The 21,743-nt window shown below is 42.4% G+C and overlaps 1 protein-coding gene across 2 annotated transcripts in view; it reads right to left on the minus strand.

Moving 5' to 3' along the window:
• ELFN1 (extracellular leucine rich repeat and fibronectin type III domain containing 1) overlaps positions 1–21,743 on the minus strand; it is a 563,663-nt gene that overhangs the window by 3,255 nt on the left and 538,665 nt on the right. The window lies entirely within an intron of this gene.

The following is a 21,743-nucleotide window of genomic DNA, read 5'->3' on the forward strand; positions in this document are numbered from 1 at the left end:
TGCAAAGGAACATAGAGCTAGTGCTTAATTACCCTGCAGTGCCCCCGCAGGGGAAATAAAGTGTTGCATGTTGCCCATTAAAATCAATAACCTATAAGTGTTAGACACCAACCAACCCGATCTGAAAAAATTCAGTATTCCTACTACCATTAGAAAGTAAAATGGGGTTTCTAATTTAGAAAATGCATTCATAACAATCCCTAGTATACAATCCAGTAGCCAATGTTAGGACCATCTTTCCTTCTGAGCAGCTCTGCAGCCATACAGGTTACACATGCAATATACTAGTCCTTGGATAAACTATTAATGAACTTTTTCATTTATGTTAAAACCACCTTGCAGAATATGTTATGGAAAAAATACTTGGGTGGTGGTGGGTGGTAAATCCTTCTTGCACATGATGGATGATAGGATTCTAGAGTTGGATTTTCAGTTTTAGTTCCATAGATAGTTGACCGGCTAGGATTAGCTAAGGGATCACTCTTGTTCATTGGCAGTGTCTGCTTCTACGGCTTACCCGCAATCAAGTAGCTCTCCTTGAGAATCAATCTGACTCTCTAGTGCCACCCATTGAAAGTAGGTACGCATTGTAGGGATTCATGCTCTAATGTAGTGTTGACACAGGTAATACGGTTTTGTCCAAACAGTTCCAATTTTATTGCTTTCATAATACTCCAAGGGATTCAAAACTCAAACAGCCTCTTTTGGGCACAAAGGTATTACTGCAGATGAGCAGTTCATTCAGCTGGCACATATATGTCAGTGCATGCTCACCCAAACAGATTACAGTCCTTCCTCCTGGAGCAAATGTTATACACAGAAAAGATACTGTCCGACCAGTCTCGGTATCATCTTCAGCATGAGCAGTTCACACTGTTCACACTGAACAGTCTGTAGATTCCACACGTTACTCTGCAGCTCTTACACACAGACTCTTGAGCTTTCCTAGCTGACCCGTGCAGTCTCCATACAGAGAGAGACTCTGGCTTGTCTCTCTCACAGAAAAGCACACAATTTCGCTGGTCACTCACTCACCAGCTTCAACACAGTCTGCTCAACATTCAGCACACTGACACCATGGTGAACACATTTTTCCTGGTTCTTAGTCAAAGCTAGCCAGGTGAATCTATTTAAGACCTGCAGCGATAGGATGTAACCCAGTCCTTCCTGGCTTTGCTATACCTATAAATCAATGACTAATGGTCTAATACATTTTGCCACATAATTAAGCTAAACCAGACCACAAACTGCTGTTGTAAGGTTCTGGACCCTAATTGGAGCAAAGACTTTGACGAGGGTCTAGGTTGAATTGTTCTTCCTTTATCATCATTTCTTGTGGAGATCACAAAACTGTTGTAGGGAAACTTACATAGACCAAGATATGCTCTGTGAAAAAAAGATATTCAAATTAACTTCCCTCTAAGAAGACATAAATCGGCTATCTTGTGCTACCTGTTAGCGAAAGCTACCCTATACTGTAAGTCAATGTCTGACTCCTTCACAAGCTTTGCCACATGACTTAGGATATTTAACCAAACCAGAGAGCCAGTCTAAGCTATCTTCAGATGGAATTTTTTTTAGCATTTCTAGTAAAAAATCCTCCTCCCAAACTCTTTAACAACACTTTGAAAACTCTTCCCATTCATTTCTCTATGAAATTAACCTTATTGTTTATTTAAGGTGTTTTTGAGCAATTTTTTTTTTCTGCTTCAAGTTTTGAAAAAAAAATGCCTGGTGGAAAAAAAGGTGCATGTCACTTCTTAGAAGCTGATACTGATGGAATCCGCTCCACGTTAGGCTCTTTCCGATCAAAAGGCTACAAAACGTGCATTAGGAGGAAACAAAATGTTCTAAAACATTTTAAAACCTTCTTGGGAAAAGATAAAGTTCCTACAAAATATACCCTCAAAACGAGCATTTTCTAAAGTGGTTTCTACTTGAAATACTCATTAGAATAAAGGCGGTAAGCTCCATGCTGATATTGATGAGTTTGGGATGTGTTTGGGGGCCCTTGACAAATGAGAGTTAAGATTCTGGCATGTCCGATTTTAGACTGACGATCCTTTTAATTTCTAAAGGTGCCGCCATCAAAGATGTCTGGCGGTGGCTCTCTCATACAGAACAAAGGAGTGGTTGGCCAAGTGGAGAACTCCTGTGCATGGAGGAACCATGCGAGATAGCTGCCGGCTGAATCATTGTTCAGAGAGCTATGTAATATGTATTGGGGCTTTAGTCACCCTACTCCAGCCTGGTGGTCTCCAGAAGAAAACCTGTATCCTCTACACTTGTGTCGGAGTTGCATTATCAGGCACAGGATGGTCCAACTTAGACTTGGGTGTGGTTACGTCTAAAAAACCCTTTCCGAAATTCTGTAAAATATTCTGAAACATCTTGCTGTCCATTTAACGTTTTTAGCTAAAGTATTATATTAGCCGGTAAAGTCTCCTGTGGGAAGTCTAGCACCTGGCACATTAAAATAAAATGACATTATGCAGCATGCAGTTAATGAATTGTGAGCTGAGTGACCTTGGCTGGGACCTCCACGTCCCCTAAATATACTTAATCCCTAACATCACAAAATTGAGTTAGGCAGCTCGCCTCTGTCTTCACGCTGTTATATCTGCTTTTTCTCTTTCACCCAAAATGACTTTTTCGTGCCATAGAAAGTAGTGTAATAAACACATTTTATCAGGACCAGAGTTTAATTTCAACTCATTAGAGCAAGCAATTTGACGGTTATTTGCTCTCCAAAGTGTGAATGAAATGGCGGCATTAAGAAAGGAGAGACATGAGAAAGCTAATCTCACAGTTTACTGCAATGCTGTGACATGCCTGGGGACCACAGACTTGGTTTTAGGCGCGAGAATGTTTCTTTCATGTTTCTGCTTTGTTCATGCATAAATACTCACAGGAGAGGTTCAACTTTTCCGGGAACACGGCCATCCGCACACGTACATGGCCTCTACTTGTGTCATCACAGGCGGGGACAATCCTTGTGTTTTGGAATGAGATGGCAAAAAAGAAGAGAGACCCATATGGCTCCATTTTATGGGCAGAGGCAGCCAAGAACACCAGATGACGCTTATGCATGAACAGTAGGACCTCTTATCTCCAAGGGATCATCCAAGAACCATGAAGAAGTAGAGTATGGGCCCATTATCTCCAAGAGGTTATCCAGGACCCCTGAATAAGAAGAGATTATGGGCCCATTATTATCTCCAAGAGCTCATCTCGGACCTCTGAACAGGAAGAGTACAGGCCCATTATCTTCAACAGGTGATCCAGGACCCCTGAAGAAGAAGAAGAAGAAGAAGAAGAAGAAGAGAGTATGGGCCCATTATCTTCAACAGATCATCCAGGATTCCTGAAGAAGAAGAGAGTATGGGCCCATTATATCCAAGAACTCATCCATGACCCCTGAATAAGAAGAGATTATGGGCCCATTACCTCCAAGAGCTCATCCCGGACCCCTGAAGAGGAAGAGTACAGACCCATTATCTTCAACAGGTGATCCAGGACCCGTGAAGAAAAGAATATGGGCCAATTATCTTCAACAGGTCATCCAGGATCAATGAAGAAGAAGAGAGTATGGGCCCATTATATCCAAGAGCTCATCCAGGACCCCGGAAAAAGATGAAGAGAGTATGGGCCCATTATCTCAAAGAGCTCATCCAGGACCCCTGAAGAAGAAGAGAGTATGGACCCATTATCTCCAAAAGCTCATTTAGGACCCCTGAAGAATAGAATATCGTCCCATTATCTTCAAGAGCTCACCATAGAATACTCTTATGTCTCTTTAGCAATCCACCAATAAGGAGCCATGAAATTAATTTGTTGACTTGTTTAAATGTAATCTTAGACAGTAGGATGATGGCAGGTGCCTTCAGGGTGGTAATGGGACCCCTAACCTACTGAGCCCTAGTTCCAGATGGTTGCTGATATGATAAGTCCACCCCTTGGCCTCGGTGCCATATTCCACTAAGGGCTTTATAATGTCATAGGGTGAAATCTTTGTGCACATCTACATGCAACACGTCTAGGATTCATTATTGTTTGCAGAATTGGTGGTAGAACTGAGCCTAAAGGTATACTCACACATACAATTTTTCCACTGCTATGCATAATGTGAAATCCTTGTCAAATCTGCAGATTTTGAAGTGGATTTGCCGAAGATTTCATCCTTTGTCAAGGGTTGAAATCTGCAGGGAAAATCCACGTCATTCAAACAATTTGCTATTCGCTTCAAGCAAATTGCCTAAAATGATCACCATCATTTTAAATATTGCAGATTACACTGGCTAGAAAAGGTTTACAAGACCATGAGTGCGACCAAGCAGGTTCCCCCATAATGCCTTGCAGCTTATCACATCATATGGTATAGCACAACCAACCAGGAGGGACTATGATAGCCTGTATAAAAACAGAAGCAAGGAATGCAGCAGCCACTTTGTGGTGAATCTGGATAGTGAGAGGACATCGCAGCTCATAGCTTAGCCATAGAGATACGTAGAGTAAGTTATAAAACACTGAAAAAACAGCATAGCAGTGAAGAAGATTAGTGTGTGAGGAACAGACTGCTGATTACAAACAGTTACCATCCACTTACCCATAATTATATATGTTGAGGACATTCACTTTGACTTTAATGAGGGCTCATATCAGACGAGTAACGAGTTATATCCGCGTTTTTTATGAATAGCATTCTAAACTAGTGTAGCCTATGTGGCTGTTCCAAAATCGTAAAGTCATGTATGATATTGATCTGAGCGTCAGATGAAAATTGACAATTCAAGGCTATGAGTCTATGAAAAAAATCAAATGGCACTCGGATGCCATCCGAATGCTGTCCGTTTTTCATAAACTGCTAGATAGGAGAAAGTACAGAACCTTTTTTTCTCATCTGAGAAAATGTAAACTTTGATCAAAAACACAAAATACTTTCAATTCACCGCAAATCAAATTTTTTAGAAAAATTAAGCAAAGTTTGAGAATTTTAATTTAAAAAAATCCCGAGGCCCAGCCCAGGGTCCAGTGTGGCGCTGTTTCTGGAAGAACGCATTCATGACCCATAATTCCTGACAGCTGCATTGAAGTCTACAATTAAAATGATCTCTCAGAATAAAATGTTTTTTTTTCCTTGCCTCCAGATACCAAAGGTTACATTATTTGGCTTTTTACTTGGCTCAGTGCGGAAATTTGTATGCAGCAGGTGGGGAGTTAAAAACTCTTCCTCTCTGCCCCGCTCATTGTTTTGCCATTTGAAACAAAATGGAAGAGTCATCGAAGCAAAGTAAGAGAGAAATTAAAATGATGAATTACAAATTATAAATGTTTAATCAGGCATACACAAAGAGGGGCCATTTATATATATATATATTTTTTTATTGCTAAAAGGCACCAAATGTTAAACTGAACGCGGGGCCATCCATTTGCCTGCAATAATTCAAGCAGACAGCTCTAAGATGGCACAGAAAACATTTATTAATGATGAAATTTACCCGAAACTGCTCGGCGTACATTCATCAACTGTCAGGTACCGGAGGAGGGTGGGAATCGAGATTCCAAACATGCAATGAATTATATCACTGTGGATCATTTTTACGCTCTAGGGTGGTTTTACATTGTTCCAAAACCATTTGTCTGGAGAAGGACTAATTAAGATGGGTGGATTAGTGCTTCTGTATGTAGGACCCAGCTTGGGCAAGTCTTCAGTGATCTTACACAGTCGCACAACATGTCTATCTCCACTGGATACAAGGGCTCATTCCTAGTATAATGTTCCCATCCAGGGCCTTTCCCTGGTATAATATACCCTTTCTTGGGACCCTTACTGTACTAATGTCCCCCATTCTGGCCCCTCTTTGTAACAATGTCTTCCATGCTGGTATAATTTTCCCAATTATTGGCCCCTTCCTGATATAATGTCCCCCATCCTATAACAATGTCCTCCTTGTTGGTATACTGTTCCCCATGCTGGGCACCTTCCTGATATAATGTCCCCCCTCCTGGTATAATGTACCCTTTCTTGTTATACTGTCCCACTTCCTGGCATAATGTCTCCCTTCCTAGTATAATGTTCCCATCCAGGGCCTTTCCCTGGTATAATATACCCTTTCTTGGGACCCTTACTGTACTAATGTCCCCCATCCTGGCCCCTTTTTGTAACAATGTCTTCCATGCTGGTATAATTTTCCCAATTATTGGCCCCTTCCTGGTATAATGTCCCCCATCCTATAACAATGTCCTCCTTGTTGGTATACTGTTCCCCATCGTGGGCCTCTTCCTGGCATAATGTCCCCTATCCTGAACCCATTCCAGTAATAATTCCCCCCATCATGGGTTCCTTCCTGGTATAATGTCCCCTGTCCTGTGCCCCTTACTTTATTAATGTCCTCCATCCAGATATACTGTCCTCCTATCCTGGGCTCCTTCCTGGTATAATATCTGTTCTGCCACTCTTTTCCAACACAAAAGAATTCCATCAAATGTGAGCGTGTCCCAGTCTCAAAATGGAAACCACACCTAAAAGTATGTATTCCCCTCCAGTTTTGGGCATTTTCAGGAGAACCCTGAAAAGGAGAGAGGGCAGGACTTTAATGACCTTATTTCGCCAACCGAGAGTTTGGCCAATATGGTACTAATATTATTACATTTGTTCCTGGTGCACAGGATTTTAGTTTTGCCTCCATCAGGTGTGGTAATGTAGAGAATAATGTCCACTGAGGAAGGGGCCAGTGTGAAGGAACCATCCACTAACTATTGCTACTTCCTATAGCAGAGCTATCGGCGTGCGGACTGTCAAGGCTGTAGATCTCAGTTGAGTTTGCCGGTAGTAACCTCGTTTTCTATGCATCAGGACAAGACGATTAGAACATTGAATGAGTATTTACTTCACTAAGCATGATGAACACTATGGAGAATTCTTGTTCCTGGTGACATATTCCTGTCTGAGAGGTTTTATCTTCTAGGAGCTGACATCGCCATAGCCCCAATTTCTCCATAATGAGATTTACAGTGCAGACGGTTATAACATGTCATAGTCTTACCTTCCGCTGTCATCATCTTGTCAATCCTCCCTCGTGATTAGTATTCCTTACCCAATAATTGCCTATTGCTCTCCTCATTTGTAGAGCACCATTTGCCTGTCTTAGACTGCTGTCAGGAGGAGATGGTTGGGGTCAGGTCTATGCACTTCGACTTCCACATGAGAGTCACTGTATATCAGAGCTCCACTGTCGAGAACATAGGTCTGAGTAAGTGTAAGGTATAACTGGCTCACTGCAAAAATGGAGGTCTGAAGAAGGGTGCTAAATAAAATAAGACAAGAGCATACTTTTCTCCTGGCACTACCCATCTGCTCCGAGCATTGTGCCACCTGGGTATCTCGTAGTCGCCATTGGACTGTAGCCTTCACAATTGCTTCCATCTGATGGAACTACAAAGACTGCAGCCCATCAGTGGCCACTGATAGGCGGCAGCGCTCACGTGTAGTGTTGAGCGATACCGTCCGATACTTGAAAGTATCGGTATCGGAAAGTATCGGCCGATACCGGCAAAGTATCGGATCCAATCCGATACCGATACCCGATACCAATACAAGTCAATGGGACTCAAGTATCGGACGGTATTCCTGATGGTTCCCAGGGTCTGAAGGAGAGGAAACTCTCCTTCAGGCCCTGGGATCCATATAAATGTGTAAAAGAAAGAATTAAAATAAAAAATATCGCTATACTCACCTGTCCGACGCAGCCTGGACCTCAGCGAGGGAACCGGCAGCGTTGTTTGTTTAAAATTCGCGCTTTTACTTGGTTACGTGAAGTCCCGGCTTGTGATTGGTCAGGGCGGCCATGTTGCCGGGACGCGGACCAATCACAGCAAGCCGTGACGAAATTACGTCACGGCTTGCTGTGATTGGTCCGCGTCCCGGCAACATGGCCGCCATTAACCAATCACAAGCCGTGACGTCACGGGAGGCTGGACACGCGCGCTTTTTAAAAAGCGCGCGTGTCCAGCCTCCAGTGACGTCCCGGCTTATGATTGGTCACGGCGCCATGTTGCCGGGACGCGGACCAATCACAGCAAGCCGTGACGAAATTACGTCACGGCTTGCTGTGATTGGTCCGCGTCCCGGCAACATGGCCGCCATTAACCAATCACAAGCCGTGACGTCACGGGAGGCTGGACACGCGCGCTTTTTAAAAAGCGCGCGTGTCCAGCCTCCAGTGACGTCCCGGCTTATGATTGGTCACGGCGCCATGTTGCCGGGACGCGGACCAATCACAGCAAGCCGTGACGAAATTACGTCACGGCTTGCTGTGATTGGTCCGCGTCCCGGCAACATGGCCGCCATTAACCAATCACAAGCCGTGACGTCACGGGAGGCTGGACACGCGCGCTTTTTAAAATGGGCGCGTGTCCAGCCTCCCGTGACGTCCCGGCTTGTGATTGGTTGCGCCGCGGTCAACCAATCACAAGCCGGGAGGCTTGTATAATACATCAGCTGAGAGGTGATACATGGGAATGTGAGACACATCCTGCAAATTCGACCAAACTTATTATGCAATAATTGATGTTTTGACAACATTGGCAGTTTCCCCTTGTTTGGTTTAGTTCATCCTCACTCATTTTGTGCGCCGCGGTCAACCAATCACAAGCCGGGAGGCTGGACACGCGCGCATTTTAAAATTTTAAAATGGGCGCGTGTCCAGCCTCCCGTGACATCCCGGCTTGTGATTGGTTGCGCCGCGGTCAACCAATCACAAGCCGGGAGGCTGGACACGCGCGCATTTTAAAATTTTAAAATGCGCGCGTGTCCAGCCTCCCGGCTTGTGATTGGTTGATCGCGGCGCAACCAATCACAAGCCGGGACGTCACGGGAGGCTGGACACGCGCCCATTTTAAAATGCGCGCGTGTCCAGCTTCCCGTGACGTCACGGCTTGTGATTGGTTGCGTCTCCCATGTGACTGCGACGCAACCAATCACAAAGCCGGGACGTAATTTTAAAATCCTTAAGGACCTGAAATTACGTCACGGCTTGCTGTGATTGGTTGCGTCGCCCATGTGACTGCGACGCAACCAATCACAACGCCGGAACGTAATTTTAAAATCCTGAAGGACCTAAAATTACGTCACGGCTTGCTGTGATTGGTTGCGTCCCGGTCACATGGGCGGCACGCAACCAATCACAAGCCGGGACTTCACGTAAAGGAAAGAAAAGCGCGAATTTTAAACAAAGAACGCTGCCGCTTCCCTCGGTGAGGTCCAGGCTGCGTCGGAGAGGTGAGTATAGCAATATTTTTTATTTTAATTCTCTCTTTTACACATTTTTACATTAATGTTGTTTCGATACCGATACCCGATATCACAAAAATATCGGATCTCGGTATCGGAATTCCGATACAGCAAGTATCGGCCGATACCCGATACTTGAAGTATCGGAATGCTCAACACTACTCACGTGATATAATCAATGTCACTAGATCGGCAGAAGGTACATTGCACGGAGGCTCGGAGCGGTACCGGTTTGGGAGGTAAGAATGCTTTTTTACTTAGCACACTGGGGACGTTCAAAAGAAGATGTCTACTAGTGGACAACCCTTTGAAAGAATATCTCCAGATTTGTATTCATCTAATGCATAAAAAAACAAACAAATGAAGAAGTGTGCAGTTTTTGTGACAAAGTATTCTACTGTTTGGTGTTTACAGCTCCAACGCAGATCTATGTGTACTGACTACAAATGGACCCTATGTTGTCTGATCCTGCAGTAATACCTTCTGACACCTACTTGCTGCTGACATAGAAGAGTAAAATGTAGATTTTTTTTCCCCACCACGAAACTGGCACAAATCTTTTTAAAAAAATCTCCCACATCTTGTTGAATGGTTATTCCAAAAATCGGAAGTTATTCTCCATCCACAGAGATGTTGCAACTTTGCAAAACCTGAAAAGCCCCATGTTTGAGGCTTGGGGGACTAGATCATAAGAGTACTGAGAGCAAGAGCCTCCAAGTCACTGGTGGATACATCGGATTAAAGGGGTTGTCCACTACTATATTGTCTTTTACGAATAAGCCCACAGATACTCACTGCCGCTCTTGTTTCACCCTTGGCCATGTCTCTTGACAATCTTCTTGTTTCCTCACCATGTGACGACTGCAAACAATCACCGATTGCCTTTAGTGGTGATGTCTCACCTCAGACAAATGAAAAACTCTTCTACGGAGATTGTCCAAGACTATTTTACTTTTTTACTATGGGTCTAAAAACTAAACAGGCAGGTAGTTGCTAACAGATGCAACCACCTGCCTGTTCTACCCGGCGCCAGCTCAGACCGGTCACCGTCCGCTCCTGATGGCGATTCAGCTGCTCCACGTCAACAGAGCAGCTCTTCCATTTCTGGTGAGGTGAGACTGCCGACATCATGCTGACTGACAGACGGCTACACGCAGTTAGACAGCTGGGAACTGACTGTCAATCAGCATGATGTCAGTAGTCACGCCCTGTCAACAGAGCAGAGTGGAAGAGAAGCCACTGCTCTGTCGATGTGATGTCATTGGAAGCCTCTGGATCGCCAGCAGGAGCGGTTTGTGATCGGCACCTGGCAAAACAGGCAGGTTGTTCTTAGACATGTAGTAAAAAAATTATATAGTCGTTTAATTCTCTGGTCATTCTCCACTGTTTGGCTGCAGTGGTTACATGACATTATCCACCGGAAGAGGAAGCGGAGAGACAGGTGGGGGACATGACCAGTGATGCATAGGAGGTTCTGTTTTTTCTCCTTCCTTTAAAGGCTCAATTAGCTCATTTGGATAAGATATTACACTACTGGACAACCCCTTTGATACGTCCCACTCGTCATCTATAACTTTCTACCCTTGTTCCGTACATTTTGTAGTACCTGTGCCTGATATTGCAGCTCAGTCCCATTCACTCGAGTGGGACTGATCTGCAAGGAGCGGCAGTACCAGGCACCGGCACTACAATCTATGCCAACTTGGGTCCAGAGTAGTCGCCCCTGCATTCACATGGCAGGGGAAGTGCCGGAAGTTGGACCCTCACCGATTTGATAATGCTCCACTTGACCAGTGCTAAGACATACGGGCCCCCAGACTTTGCCTTAATGCCTAATGATCCATCCGCCCTTGAAATATGGCGCCGTATTTTGGCTTGTGATAGGATTATATTAAATTCCATAGCCAAAACTTTCAACACATGGAAAAAAAACTTTCAAAAACTTTAAATTTTTCTTCTCCCATTGTCTTCATCCGCCTGTAATAATGCTGTAACGGAGAGCTCCACTACACTTCTAATAAAGTGATAAAGCCATAATCACCGACACCCTTGTATTTTGATTAGACTCTATTAATGATATTATAACTGTCTCTCAGATCTCTATGAGAACGTATCTCCGAAGAGAAAAGATCACAATATTTCGACAATGCCGACTTCATTTCAGGCCTGCCTGGAGATTGTAATGGATTTTTTTTATGAAGCTTTGGCAGTAGATGGAATAATAATATTAAATTCTTGGTTGCTTGCTGCATTAAAATTCTACCTTTAATTCCCATTTCCTACGTATGTCACCATAGAATTGCATGCAATTTTTTTCTTGAAGTTTTCTATTGGTTTTATACAGAAGTTTAACAGCATGTGATTTATAAAAGCTTATCCAGATGTAGAAGTGGTCATTTTTATAAGGCTGGTGATTATAATTTTTATTTGATGTATCTGTAAAATTTAGGAGTTGGGGTCCCATTTTTCTAGGACAGGGCACCAAATCTGTGACCTCAACATTTATAGGTCCTGCAGCCAAAAATTAAACAAAAGTGCAAAAGTATGCACTAAGCTCCTAAGCTCCCCCTAGTGGTGGCAGCAGGCAGCCTAGGATATATCATCTAAAGAATTACTCCCAAAATTATACGTGCAGCGAGTCACATTTTCAGAATCGCTTGTGTCTCCAGCACACAGATCTAAGTTATCAGTAAGTAGCCCTTGAACTTTATTTGGAATATTTTTGAAATGACTTCCAGCAATTTTCTTGTATTAAAAAAAGTCATAAAATTTTGGTGCACAAGTGCCTTACACAAAAAATGTGACTTAATTAATTTTCAATGCCACTCTCATCCATTTTTTTTTTTAAAAGTGGAAGTGGCTTAGCTGAAAGAATGTGATCTCCGCCAGATGACCAATTATTTAAACTCCAAATTGGGGTATATAACAATGTAAATCTATGCAGGCAGGGAGACATGTCTATGGTGAGGATTTAGAGCTCTACTTTAAGGCACATAACTGTTTTTTCTCCATCCAATTATGCTAATCATATTATGTTTAGAGTTGGATACGATTTTTTCAGAGGTAAAGAGAGAAAAAAAATATCTGTTTTTGAAAATCGGACTGCACTCAAATGTCATTCGAGTGCAGTCTCATTTTTTTCTCGGGACCCATAGACATGAATGGGCGAATGTCATCTGATTGTTGGAAGCAAATCGTGCATGTTGCAATTTTTTTCTCGGACAACTCAGTTCAAGGAAAACAAAATTGGACATGTGCACGGCCTCGTAGAATAACATGGGGCAAATGCTATGTGTCAACAGCACGGATAGCACGCCTTCGTTGGACATCTGCATGAGCCCTTATCTTAGAGAAACATAGGTCAAGTGGATTTTGAAGCAGATTTACAGCTCAATGGTGGGAAAACATCAAATTAAACTACATTTATATATATTGTTTTTTAAATAATGTTGCTACTATTGCAGAAAATCTTCTAGATTAATTAATGGTTTAATGATGCCGTTCTTATGCAACACAGCGATAGTAAAGGATTATTATGTCTACACAATTTAGATTGAAAGAGACCTGAGCGTTTATTTTTGAATAAAACACTTTATAAAATAATTATTTACCAAGATAATAGAACAAGAAGAGGCAATTAAATTACCAGAGGATCCTCTAGGGAGGGACCAAGCCAAAGCCCCTCCCAGCATAAAATAGATGCATAAAATCATTAAATATGCACGACATTATTATTACATTAATAATACTTACAGTATTTAATGTAATACTCTTTATTCGGCATGACATGAATACAGTAGATGCTTAGGTTAAAGTATCTAAAAGGCAGAGTTTTTCCTTGAGGGGTAACAAGAACCCCCTAAAAGCTGTCTGCAAATAGCGGTCTAACTCATTTCATTTTAGAGAAGGCTATAATTTGCCTTAATATCAGTTCTCTAAATGCTGAGGTCCGTTTCTTCTCTTGTAAATACATTTATTTGGGTAGAACTTTTGTAATTGGAAACTTTTAGCCTGTTTGATCTGGAACAATAATGAATGTGTCATCAGAAAAAAAAACTATAGGTTAGTTTACATTTTTTTTAAAATAATTTGTAATAATTTTTGTTGATTTTTTTTTAAATTTCCAACATTAATATGTATATAAAAACATCTTAAAATTCTGAAATATCACTCAGGTCGTTATAAGCCTTAGTGGTGGTCTCAGCTCACCTCCTCCTCCTCCTCCTCCCTGCACAGGTTAGAGAGCATGTCCAAGACACTGTCCCATAGAAGTCCATTGTTGTCTATGGACCATGTGATTGCTGTAAAGCATATCACTAAATGCTGTTAACAGATGCTCACTCAAGATGGCTGCCCCAAAAATCATGTATAAAAATAGAATAAAAAGTATTTACAATCAGAAATTGCAAATGATTATGTATCACTATGTGGTTGAATAATTATAAATTAATACAGGTGACACATTCCCTTTAAGAGTGATTAGGTAAAAAGTAAGGATAGTTTTATATAAAAAGAATCTGACTCAGACATCCCATGCCGACAGCCATAAATTCAGTGCCACTACATAGTCATATGTCTTAATCCTTATATTAGTAGAGGTAATGAATTTGACAACCAAATGTTTATAATTTAGTAGTAAGGGATAAAACCATGGTTAATGGAAGAATCAGAGATGTAATCCCTTTAAATTAAAAAATAATTCTTATATTTTCTGAATAAAAATCAGGAAACACATGCAGTTGTGGAACGTTTCATAGAGATGTTATATGACTCCATTGCCCACAATCTGAAGCTAAAAACAAAGCTGTTTGTCCTCATTTGCAGTCCACTCTGTCTTTCTGATCTAATACTGGAGATACCAGGAGTGCACAGGTAAGAAGACACTGCTCACACTGCTGTCCACCATGTCTACCTGATCTAATACTGGAGATACCAGGGGTACTGAGGGGAGAAGAGGCTGCTCACACTGCTGTCCACCATGTCTACCTGATCTAACTCTGGAGATACCAGGGGTGCTGAGGGGAGAAGAGGCTGCTCACACTGCTGTCCACCCTGTTTATCTGATGTACTATTGGAGATACCAGAGATGCTGAGGTAAGAAGAGGCTGCTCACACTGCTGTCCACCCTGTGTATCTGATCTACTACTGGAGATAACAGAGATGCTGAGGTAAGAAGAGGCTGCTCACACTGCTGTCCACCATGTGTATCTGATCTAACTCTGGAGATACCAGGGGTGCTGAGGTAAGAAGAGGCTGCTCACACTGCTGTGCACCCTGTGTATCTCATCTACTACTGGAGATACCAGGGGTGCTGAGGTAAGAAGATGCTGCTCACACTGCTGTCCACCATGTCTACCTGATCTAACTACTAGAGATACCAGGGGTGCTGAGAAAAGAAGATGCTGCTCACACTGCTGTCCACCCTATCTGATCTAATATTGGAGATACCAGGAGTGCTGAGTTAAGAAGAGGCTGCTCACACTGCTGTCCACCATATCTATCTGATCTAATACTGGAGATACCAGGGGTGCTGAGGTAAGAAGAGGCTGCTCACACTGCTGTCCACCATGTCTATCTGATCTAATACTGGAGATACCAGGGGTGCTGAGGTAAGAAGAGGCTGCTCACACTGCTGTCCACCATTTCTATCTGATCTAACACTGGAGATACCATAGGTGCCGAGGTAAGAAGAGGCTGCTCACACTACTGCGTACCATGTCTACCTTATCTAACACTGGAGATGCCAGTAGTACTGAGATAAGAAGAGGCTGCTCACACTGCTGTCCATCCTGTGTATCTGATCTACTACTGGAGATACCAGAGATGCTGAGGTAAGAAGAGGCTGCTCACACTGCTGTCCACCCAGTGTATCTGATCTAATACTAGAGATTAAGGGGTGCTGAGGTAAGAAGAGGCTGTTCACACTGCTGTCCACCATGTCTATCTGATCTAATAATGGAGATACCAGAGGTGCTGAGGTAAGAAGAGGCTGCTCACATTGCTGTCCACCATGTCTATCTGATCTAACACTGGAGATACCATAGGTGTCGAGGTAAGAAGAGGCTGCTCACACTACTGCGTACCATGTCTACCTTATCTAACACTGGAGATGCCAGTAGTACTGAGATAAGAAGAGGCTGCTCACACTGCTGTCCATCCTGTGTATCTGATCTACTACTGGAGATACCAGGGGTGCTGAGTTAAAAAGAGGCTGCTCACACTGCTGTCCACCCTGTGTATCTGATCTACTACTGGAGATACCAGGGATGCTGAGATAAGAAGAAGCTGCTCACACTGCTGTCCAACATGTCTATCTGACCTAATTCTGGAGATACTAGTAGTGATAAGGTAAGAAAAGGCTGTACTGCTGTCCACTCTGTCTACAAGATCTAATACTGGAGATATCAGGGATGCTGAGGTAAGAAGAGGTTGCTCAACCCGCTGTCTTCCTTCTTTGTCTGATCTAAATACTGGAGATATGAGGGGTGCTAAGGTTAGACGAGGCTGCTCACACTGCTGTCCTTCTTTGTCTTTCTGATCATGGCAGCCATGGGTCTACTGAAGCCCTCTGTCATCATTTTTTAAACCCTATGTAGCTTTTATTTTAGTATTACATTATATAATATAAGCAATTAATTGCAGGTTCAAGTCCTCTACAGGGACTAAATAAGCAGGTGAAAGTTATTTAAAAAGTTTTCCAAAACATAAAAATATTTATTCATTATTTTTATTATTTATATAAAGTAATATAAAAGTTTGAATCACCTACTTTTTTTCCAATTTAAAAATAAAGACGTTAAAAAATGTAAAAACCATATTTGTTGTCACCATATCTGTAACGGTCATTTTGAATCCCCCCAAAAATGGAATAAAAAGCGCTCAAAATGGAGTACAAACCTAAAAATGGTACAAAAAAAATTACAGCTCACTTCGCATGAAACAATCCCTCACGCAAAAAATTAAAAAAGTTATGGAGCTCAAAAAATGGCATCACAACAAGTTTAGTTTGACTAAGTTCAATTTTTTTTTTAAAACCATTGAAATGCAAAGAAAAACCCTATAGTGTACACGTTTGGTATTACTATAATTGTAAATTGCACTGACTTGAAGAATTCTGTTGAAGGTCATATTTACCAAAAAATTAACACTGAAAAAATGAAACCCCAAAAACAATGGAAGAATTTCATTTTTTCCCTACCTTTTTACCCCATTTTTTCTGCATTTTTCAGTATATTATATAATAAAGTGAATTGTTTAATTCAAAATCACAAATCATCCCCCACTAAAATCAAACCCTCATATGGCTATGTTGACAGAAAAATGAAAGAGATAGAACTCTTGAAAGAAGGGTGGGGTGTAAGTGGGAGCCCAAAAACAAAAATTGTCTATGGGGAGAAAGGCTGAAAGGGAACCTATCATTAGATTCATGCTGCCCTAAGCACGGGTTACATGAATAAGAGCCGCCTGGCTGTACGAAAGTTTGCTCAGTTCCTCGCGGCACTATATAAGTGAATGGAGTCCCATTACAATAATTACACAACCGTGACAAAGAAATTGCAAAAATTGCAAAAATTCAATGTGGTTGGATTTTTTTTGCGATTTACTTGTGGTCACGATCATGTAGGTTGCTTGTCGTGGTCACGATCATGTAGGTTGCTTGTCATGGTCACGATCATGTAGGTTGCTTGTCGTGGTCACGATCATGTAGGTTGCTTGTCGTGGTCACGATCATGTAGGTTGCTTGTCGTGGTCACGATCATGTAGGTTGCTTGTCGTGGTCACGATCATGTAGGTTGCTTGTCGTGGTCACGATCATGTAGGTTGCTTGTCGTGGTCACGATCATGTAGGTTGCTTGTCGTGGTCACGATCATGTAGGTTGCTTGTCGTGATCACGATCATGTAGGTTGCTTGTCGTGGCCACGATCATGTAGGTTGCTTGTCGTGGTCACGATCATGTAGGTTGCTTGTCGTGGTCACGATCATGTAGGTTGCTTGTCTTGGTCACGATCATGTAGGTTGCTTGTCGTGGTCACGATCATGTAGGTTGCTTGTCGTGGTCACGATCATGTAGGTTGCTTGTCGTGGTCACGATCATGTAGGTTGCTTGTCGTGGTCACGATCATGTAGGTTGCTTGTCGTGGTCACGATCATGTAGGTTGCTTGTCGTGGTCACGATCATGTAGGTTGCTTGTTGTGGTCACGATCATGTAGGTTTCGAAATGTGTCCCCATTCACTTCTATAGCATCGTAATGTAGCAGCGGCACTGAGAGAACGTCAGTCTCGCGCTGACATCCAATGGTGCCATGTAGCCCTCGCTTTACTCTGTTACCCTGCGGCCATGGACTATAGGAAGAGATCTGACTAGTCTGAATTGGTCCCTATATATGTTCAAGCCTGGTTCAGGCCCATAAGTGGGGTCTCTTGAGGAGGATCCTCCTACGTTATGTCTATATGTCCTAATAGGATGGGCAAAAATGTAATAGGGGATGGTTGCTGTACATAGAGGGAACTGGGCTTGGCTGCAATACCAGTTTCAGCCTGTAAGGAAGGGTGGTGCTATTTTATACGTCATCAACCAAATGGTATAGACAGAACCGGTTGGAATAATATTTTTACAACATAGATCCAAGCAATTTGATTTATCTTAAGAACTTTTGATGAACTTTTGATGAATGTGTCTCCTTCGCATAATAGAAGTATCTAAGGTTTGTAAATTAAGCAACAATAATGTTTCATCTCTCACCTCGAAAACCTATAAAGCTCAGATTTTTTTTTTTTACCGGGGCGAACATGTGAAATATCCGTGTTAATATATTTGTAGCAGTGTGTTGCTCATTTCGGTGATAAAATGTTATTTAATATCAGGGTGACATGCCGAGTAGATTTTGCTTGTGAGATCTATGGGGAGAAGCGGCGGCCCTACGCGCAGATTTATAAAGCCTCGCTATAAGGGTAAAGGAAGACTTGATTTGCTAACTTGCTCCTCTCCACGAGCGCTGTCTTTAATAATTGCGTCTCAGGTTTCCCGGTTGCTGTTGATATATCTTCCCATGCAGGTGTGCATAATCAAAATGCTAATGAACATGCAAATTAAGGAAACTGAAATGCATATATTATAATAATGATATTTGCGACAGACACTACTGAAATGCTGCTGTTTGCAGAATATTGTTGGGGGAAAAAATAAAAATCAGCGTTCCTGTGTCTTATCTCATGTTCGTAATGTGGCTCTTAAAGGGGACCTGTCACATAGAAAAATGTCAGCAATTTGTTCTGAAGCTGGAAAAGCTGAGCAGATTCATCTATAGTTTTGTGGGGAATTATTTATTAGAATTGTTAAGCCTTTTTTTATTTCTATTCCTACTCATTCCGAGACTAAGAGTCCAATGGGCGGTCCTAATCAATGATTGGTAGTCAAGTAGTGAGCAGAACCGCCTACTGGACTCCTAGTAAGGATTTAGATTAATAAATTACTACTTTTACTAAATCTTTCCCCACAAAACTTCAGATCAATTTGTTTAGCTCATCCTGCCCTAGAAAACAGTGCTGGTAGATCCACATGTATTGCTACAGTGTTAGATTCACCAGATGATATGGATCCCCTAATCCTCAGTTCCGGGTGGGCACACGGACCTCCAGTTGTTGATGCGGCAGGCAGGAAGGCACGTGGGCAGTGAGGATTTGGCACACACAGGAATCTCAGGAGCTGCAGGAAGGATGATGTGGAACCAAGCAGGTATGGAAGCAAGTAAAGCACAATATGCACAGAAGGTGGAGCCCACCAAACATGGAGGTCTTCAGACTCAATCCCAGGACACAAGTGTGTGTATTAGTGGACCTTAAATAGATCTAGCGAGATGATTTCACTGATCCACTCAGGGCGATCAACCTGCAAAACCCAACGTGGAGCACAACAGAGGGCAACAAAGCCATGGGAAGGAAGTGAAGCCCAGGTCAGGTGTCTAACACACGGGATAGGTGATACTTTTTAATGATATTTTTACTGAACTCGATCATTTCACGCATTTACAAAACAATATCTGGTGGTGTGGCTCTCAAATGGCTCTCCACTCTAGGGAATCTGTCAGCAGATTTTTGGTACTCCATACGAGAGTAGATTGATGTAGGAGTAGATACCCTGTTTTCAGTGATGTATTTCTTACTGGGCTGCTTGCTGCAGTTTTGATAAAAAACTATTTGATATGCTGCAGATTTAGAAGCTCTCTGTGTATAACCCCGCCCACAATACTGATTGGCAGCTTCCTGTGTACACTGTGCATAGGCAGAAAGCTGTCAATCATTTGATTGAGTGTAGGTAGACTATATGGCAGTAGGTCTACTAATCCTCTAATCTCCTCCTATATTATGTGGCACTTAGATTAGGTGGCAAAAACCATGTGAAAGATTCCCTCTGAATACTAGTTCACACGGAGGGTGACATTAACCCGTATTAATGTGAGTGAGGTCATGTTCACACATTCAATATTTTACATCAGTAATTCAAAACTAGGAGTGGAACAATTAGAGGTAAAGTATAATAAAAACTTGTCACCACTTCTGTATTTATCACCCATTCCTGATTTTGGCTTACAAATACTGATGGAAATACTCACCAAATACTGAACGTGTGAACATGGCCTGAAACTGTGTCCACCCTCAGTAAGCCAATGGCGGCTGGAAAATCAAGATTTTACTACGGCCTGCTTGGCGGTTGGACAAGATTTTGGGCACATTCCAAAGCTGGACAACATCATTTTATCTCCAGTGAGATCCACTGTATCATGCAGCATGTTGTTCTTTATGCCAGCTGTTCATATACTGTATATATTGACCCACCACGACTAATATTGTTAACCGTGTGGCCTGACTATTGGGACCCCCAAAGATACTGAGAATGGGACTCTAGAATGCCCCACTGGAACTGAGCGGTGGCAGTGCACCTCTACATTCATTGTCTATTGGACTGCTTGCAAGACAGTGATTAGCTTTTTTCTGCAGTTCCATGAAAGATGATGGGACACTTCAAAGCCTTGGATCGTTGGGGTTCCCCAGCAGTTGTACTTTACTGATGAAAAGATATTAGGTGTCCACAGGAAAAATCAGCAACTATGCTGGATGTAAGATCTGCACCCTATTTGCCCGATGCGTACATACCTTTACGGTGTTTTCCAGGAAGAGGTATAATCTATGATGGCTCCTTCGTTGTGTGGAGTGGCAGACGTCCCGGAAGGTCAGACCTTCTAAGAATAAACCAATAATGCTATAGACCCAAAGAACAACTTTAATCATTCCAAAATACTCCAGACTTGTAATGCTATGGAATTTTCCGAGCTCCTTCTATGAGTGTTGTACTCTGGGTATAATGCCAGGATTTAGTCTCCGCACCAAGAAGCCTATTTATGGAACGTTGGCAGCCGTCTGCCGCGCTTCAACATGTAACTGATTGTTTTTACCTTAGTGAAAAATGTTAGCGTGGAAAAAGTTCTCCTTCACTCGGTGGTAAGGTGAAATGAATGACACGATGTGATAGAACTGCATTTTTCACCCAGCATTTAAAGTGCCTTTAAAAAGTAATAGTTTTGTGAATGGTATTGATTCATTTCAAAGTTTCAGATTTGTCAAGTAACGGGCAAGCTCAGGGAGTCTGCAAACACTATTTGCATGAATTTCGAAGCTCAAGGAGCAATCCAACGTTGAGGATCCAAAATAAGACCTAAGGTAAAGTACAATAGACAGGAGCTATGTGCTTAGCGATTTTATAGAAGACCACCCTGTTGAGAATACCACTCTTTATGTGCACATAATAGGTGATCAATTGTATGATGCATGCTAAAATCCCCACAATCCCAAAAAGTGGGTCTAGTGAGCATGTGCAACCACTACTCCTATAGTGGGTGAGTAGAGCAGTGCTTGTGTAAGGAAGTGGAAATGCTGTGCACACCCCATGAACAATCTGTGCTGAAATAATACATTACATGTTAAATAACCTGCATAGTCATGTGATGAAATTGTGCATTGCCCAGTTAGTAGGCATAGATAGAGTTGAGAGTTGGGACTAGCCCTGAATGGGAGGAACTATACAGGGATACAGGACATGACTTCCTGATAGAGAGTTAGATAGGGTCCAGTTATCCAGCAGTCCCAGACCTAATGTCTGATAGTTGGCAGATCCACATGTTAATGGGTGCTCATGTGACAAGAGGGAGACTGAAAACCCAGATAGTAAGATTCAGAGGAGAGGAAACAAGCTGAGGGAAGCCTAAAAGAAGTGAAAGGAAAGAGGACTGAGGCCTGGATGACCAGGAAGCCCATTAGGAAGTTTTAAATGAGGTAACAAAAGGCAAAAGTAAAGGGTAGCTCCTAGTGATGAGCGAGTATATTCGTTGCTTGGGTTTTCCCGAGCATGCTCAGGTGTCCTCCGAGTATTTGGATGTGCTCGGAGATTTAGT

This window comes from Ranitomeya variabilis, chromosome 7, assembly GCF_051348905.1.
Source record: "Ranitomeya variabilis isolate aRanVar5 chromosome 7, aRanVar5.hap1, whole genome shotgun sequence".
Classification (NCBI taxonomy): domain Eukaryota; kingdom Metazoa; phylum Chordata; class Amphibia; order Anura; family Dendrobatidae; genus Ranitomeya; species Ranitomeya variabilis.